This window comes from Triticum aestivum, chromosome 1D (assembly GCF_018294505.1).
Source record: "Triticum aestivum cultivar Chinese Spring chromosome 1D, IWGSC CS RefSeq v2.1, whole genome shotgun sequence".
Lineage (NCBI taxonomy): Eukaryota > Viridiplantae > Streptophyta > Magnoliopsida > Poales > Poaceae > Triticum > Triticum aestivum.
In genome coordinates, this window is record NC_057796.1 from 317,588,261 (window position 1) to 317,594,260 (window position 6,000).

Here is a 6,000-nt window from a genome sequence, read left to right on the forward strand (position 1 = left end):
GATTAACAAGCACACTCAGACAATGGGATAGCAATGCATGGAGATATAAAAAGGGAAGTCGGGCGGTAGTCCTCCCGAAATCCCAAAGTAATACCGAAGGCCAATCGAGTGTCTGAAAGACTCCTCGGAAGGGTAAAAATGAAATAATAATGCCGCAGTCGGGCGTCAAGGCGACACCTCATAAAGGGCTTATAATAGAATATAAAAGACAGTGCGTGCCACAGTCGGACGTCTGAGCGACATCACATAAAGGGCTTATATCAAAAGTAAATAACAAGAGTACCACAGTCGGACGTCTGAGCGACATCACATAAAGGGCTTATATCAAAAGTAAATAATGAGAGTGCCACAGTCGGACGTCTGAGCGACATCACATAAAGGGCTTATATCAAAAGTAAATAATGAGAGTGCCACAGTCGGACGTTTGAGCGACATCACATAAAGGGCTTATATCACAAGTAAATAATGAGAGTGCCACAGTTAGATGTCTGGGCGACATCACATAAAGGGCTTATAATTCATAACTTAATATGTCAATAGCTCATGAATTTAAATCATTCAAGGGAATATTCAGGTATGAGGTAAATGAAAGATTAGTCCATCCACAGGAATAATAATTCAACCGGGTTTACCACTCAAAATTGTCACCGGGGATTTACCATGGAGACTGACATAGGGACTGGCATAGATATGGATAAGTTGGCCACGGTCCTTGATCATGGACACGATGACTCGGAAAGATTTGTCTCTGCAGAGTTTGTACTATTTAACCACAGCCAACGGATTTCAGTAGTCATAAGGGACTAGTTCCGTTTACGGTGTTTTAGGAGAAACACATCTAACCAGTACACACCCATTCAACATTCCGATGCCAGGAATCACCCTCGGCAGCGTTCAAGAAAAACCTTGAGACGGGGAGGCTACAACCTCGCGTAGCATGGGATCAAATTTATACCGCGCGCTCTAAGGGGTGCCCCCCTCTCGGTCCCAACCGGAAACACCCATGCCCCCTGACCGGATGACTGGCTTTAATCCAGGGCCATGGAACCCTCATCCCGGCCCCTCTATTTGGTGTGTACAAGGAAAGAGGTTAACAACTTACTAAACCGTATTCTTTGCAGAAGACATGTGGCAGCACGAAAGGGAAGGAACGGTAACGTGGCTCAGTCCACGTTAACGTCAGAGTTTAACGGATGACGTAAGGCTGGCATGCTACAACAATACCACCTCACTACCTTTCATGTCACCACATGATCAGGTCATCTCTCATCAAAGATCACGGTAACTTCGGAACACACGGATAGTTGCCTTGCATGCAACGAGATACTCACCAATGCTCATATGCCATGCACAACCATTCAAGCAAACATGCAAAATACCTATCATATCAAAGGTTCAAACATGCTTGCCTGGTTCGGAGAAGTCAGAGTCTAGCTCGGCGAAGTTCGCGGCTCCGTCACCTCCTCCGGAACCTACGGTATAGCGAAACCGTACACTAACGTGAAAATCATCGCGTGCATAAAAATTGTTCCAAAAATATTCCAAATAAATACTATAAAAAACAAGCAAAATTATAAGACTGACAGAAAAAGAATCAATCAAAAATCATCTTTTATTAAAAAGATATAAGGGTTTTAGTCCAGGGACTAATCTGCGATGAAACAGAAAAGAACCAGGGACTTAACTGAGAAAACAGAAAACGGTTCGGAAAGAAATGCGCCAGCCCAAAGAGAAAACGCATTCTGCCCGAAGGCGCTTTCTGAAAACGGTTCGAGGGAATTAGAAGAGAGGCTGACGGGGGGGGGGGGTCCACACGTCAGGTTTAAAACTTTGCCGACGCCCGAAGGCTGCGGTGGTCGCCGGCGTGGAACCACGGCGGGCAGGGAGATCGGAGGGTACCAAGAGGTTCAGGTGGTTCTTCCGCGTCGGTGGGTGGTGGACTTGGCCGTCGGAGAGCACCACGTCGACGGCGACACTTTCTCCGGCGGACGGTGGTTCGGGCGATGGTGGAGAACTCCGGTGGGTGCTGCAAACTCCAAATTGAAGCGCGGGTCAGGAGAGTGGATGTACTAGGAAGCTACAGGCAAGTGCTGAGGGGTAGAGGTGCACGCACGGGAGCGAATCGAGCTGGGTCCCGTGGCGGGTCGAGGCGGCCGGAGTTGGGGAAGAAGGCTCCCTCGGGGCTCTTCCAGTGGCTTGGCGTGGTATTGGTGGTGTGTAGAGGTGGTGTGGGTTCAAGTTCGAGCTCGGGGCCTCCTTTTATAGGAGATCCGAGAGGGTGGCCGTGAACGGGATATCTCCGGCGAGCGATTACAGCGTGGCAGAGGTTGGGCAGGGGGTTTGGGGGCTAGGCACCATCAGGGAAGATCACTGGTGCCGTTCCACCGCTAAACCTCGGTCGGGCAAGGCGTAATGCGCCGATCCTCGACGGGGCGGCCGTACGGGCACAGCTGCGGCAGGGAGCGCGCTCCGCGCTTACCAGTTCACGATGAAGGATGGCAGCGTGCACGGGTGAGTGGATGGCCACGCGGCGGCCTCGGGTGGCTTGGGCGGCGCTGGGCGGCGCCGTCCACGCTGCGCCTCTCTCTGGCAGCCGCAAAGCCGCTGCTGCCGTCGCTCACGGGTGGCGCACCTCCTCCTGCTCGTCGCCGACGTCCGCAAGCCTCCAGGAGATCGTGCGGCGCAGGGATAAGAAGGAGAGAACAGGGCGCAAGGCGCCACCGTGGTACTGGCGAGATCGAGCAGGAGTCCTGAAGAAAACGACAGCAGTTCCTGAAATTGTATCTCTGAATTTCTGAACATTGACAGAAACAATGCCCATCAGGTGTTCGACGAAGTGATTTGGCATGAAGAATTTTTTTTCTGGAGCTGGGACTTGGTGAGGTGACCTCTCAATGCACCCAGAGGCTGCTTGAATTTCCTCAGATTTTTAGGAGGAGAATTCAAATGAATTTCATCAAATTTGGCAAAGATGGTCCAAACTTGCAGCAAGTACAATTTGAAATATTTGAACTGGAGACCAGTGGATCTTCATGGATCTTGGTTGAGGGCTCTAAGGACTAGCCAGGGAGACTTGTTTGGAGGCCAAACTCAAAGTAGAAATGGTAGTTCCTTTGAAAACTTCCAAGGGTCAAAATAGAAGGAAGAAATTATTTTTGGTAAGAAATAAATGGAAGAGAAATTATGGGGAGGTTCAACTTGCTGGATTTGAAGTATAACTTGGCACAAAGATGGGGAAAGGCTTATGGGGGGGATTTCCACTTAGGTCATGGCAAGAGGAGATTTTGAAAAGGGGAAAGGATCACTCCAAATGCCATAGGGCTATTTAAAAGATTTTTCAAAAGAAATTTCCCAAGTGAAAAGCATTTGGTTTTGAGTCCACATAAGAAGGAAAAACCTCCAAGACCAAAATCAAGTCTTGGGTGAATCCAAACAAAACATTTTTTTTCTTCTTCATAAAAGAAAGTATTTTGAGAGGGAGAGTCCTTTAGAGGAAAATTTTAAATAACATCCCTCAAATCAAATAAAGGTTTGAAAAAGCCAAATAAAATTTTGGGGTGTCACACGATCCGATCACCATCGCCCGAAACTTCTTGGCAGGTATGTACTGGGTCGGCATGAACTCCCACTGGATGGCTGCCTTCAGAGAAGACGGTAAAAAGTTTGTGTTCGTGAACTTCCAGACCTCCCACGAGATTATCCTTCCTCCGTTGGATTATATAGAGTATTACCATCGCGGTCCAAGTCATCTAGATTACTACGTCAGTTAGACGGACCTTGTTTTGCAGAAGATTGTAATCTGCCAAGTGCCCACACGACATGCGAATTACGCAGACTTCAAGCTAATTGCCTTGTTCGACTGCGGCCTCGCCTATCTTTACGCCGGTGCCTTCTTTAGCTGGAGACAACTCGGATCGCAGTGGATCATCGTCAAAGCTGATACACACTTCTGTGATGCTATTGAACACAATGGCATCATCTACGCGATCGACAAAGCAGATGGCACCACGTATTGCTGGGACAGCGCGTGTAAGTTGTTTCCGTCTCATGTTAATTATGACGCCATGACACTGTTTGAACTTTTTGTGATGATTGGCATATCCCTGTTTGAGCAGAATTTGAGTAGAACTATGGCAATGTGTTAGAGACGCCGTAAATCAGCTATATTTGGAATGAGTTAATTCATGCGATTGTGACCATGTCATTACATCCAATTTGTACCCTGAATAATCAAACGGTTAGGAATATATGGATATTGTCGGAGTAAATGGCCACGGGTAGCCTAACCGACTCCCCCGGGCTCTTCGAAAAATTATCAGGCCTTTCAAGCCTGCATAGCATACAGAGCGCAGGGCCGCCTTCCCCCGGCCGGCTATCCCCAGGGCCGACTACCAGAAGGCGGCCCGGCCCAGATACCTCCCCCAAGAAAGCTACGAGATGGCCGACTCCAGGAAGCCGGCCCCAAGAGGACCGACTCCCAGAAGCCGGCCATGAAGAGAGCCGTCTCCCAAAAGCCGACCAAGACTACACCCACCAATACTGCATCCACATAACGGCGATAAGACGGGGCGTGGCCGTAGTACAGCCCACTACCCCCGAATCCCGAAGCAGGCATGGCCACAGGGCGCCGTACGGGCCAGCCATCTCCCGTCCGGCGCGGCACTATAGCCATGTTGACCCTGATGTCACCCACAACAGGCGCCAGTACGGCTCGCGGGCGGCGGGCCCCTTCAGCCAGAGAGACACTCGAAGACGGCCCGGCCTCCCCCAGTCGGCCAGGGGCGTAGCCGGCTCCCAGTAGCCGGCTACATCCCCTCCCTCGCAGCATGTGCCTCATTAAGGAGACAAGACGAGGTAAGGCTACAGTGAGAGCCCGCAAGGCGGCGGCACTGTAGCCACGCTTACCTCGACAAAGCCCTCGTCATCAGAGGCGAGGCAACAGTACCCAGCCACCGACAAAGCCCCCAAGCGGTGGGGCCGGCCTGTCGACCAAGAGGCCGGCAGCCGGCGGGACCCACCTGTCGGCGGGCCCCAATGACCGGTGGAGAAGTCGGCAAGCGTATACACTGATGACTGGGACCCACGCCCAGCCAGATTACCAATGTATCCCCGGGGGGTAGGCCTATATAAACCCCCCGGGGCACCCCATGCAAAGGGTTGATCTCATAGAGTTTCACACACCACATAGAGGGAAAAGGAGAGTTAGCCTTGCCCTTCTTCTTCCCCTAGCAAAACAGCTCGAGGAGCACTTGTAGCTACTTATATTGGTCTAGTGATCATGCGGAGACCCCGCAGAGCAGGACTAGGGGTGTTATCTCCACGGAGAGCCCCGAACCTGGGTAAGATTCGCCGGCGTGCATGTCTTCGCCTCATCCCGTTTCCAGGCACCGGCGATGTCTTACTGGCTCCCACAATGATAAGCCACCCGTTGGCATACGTCGCACCTACCACCCGACATTTGGCGCCCACGTGGGGCCAGGTGCACCGTCATCCGGAGACCTATTCTGGACGGGAACCCTCTTCCTCCCCCGCGAGCGCAGCCAGCCTACCGCGCCCGACGGCGCGTGCCCCGACGTGCTACAAGGCGTCGACAACGCCTGCGCGGCAAGCCGCCTCGCCGATCATCTTGTCGAGACTCGCATCTCCAACGAGCCCGCGTCAGACGCGGGCACGGACTACCGCGAGAACCGCCTCGTCAGCCTTCTCGACCAACTTCACGTCTCCAGCAAGCTTGCCGTAGACTTGGAGTCGGTCGGCTCCACCAATCCGATGCTTGTCGACTCCGACACGGCATCGCTCGACGCCGACCCCTCCGACGTGGTAGTCGTCAACGACCCTCTCCCTCGAGCTGACACCGGCAGCAGCGCTGTCACTGAGGTGCTGGTCATCAGCCACATCGCCAACTCGGGCGAGAACGCCCACGACGCCCTACAGGCGGCGATGCATGACTTGTCCGTCCCCATCCCGGCCGACGCTGACGCCGAGACCCTGGAAGCACGC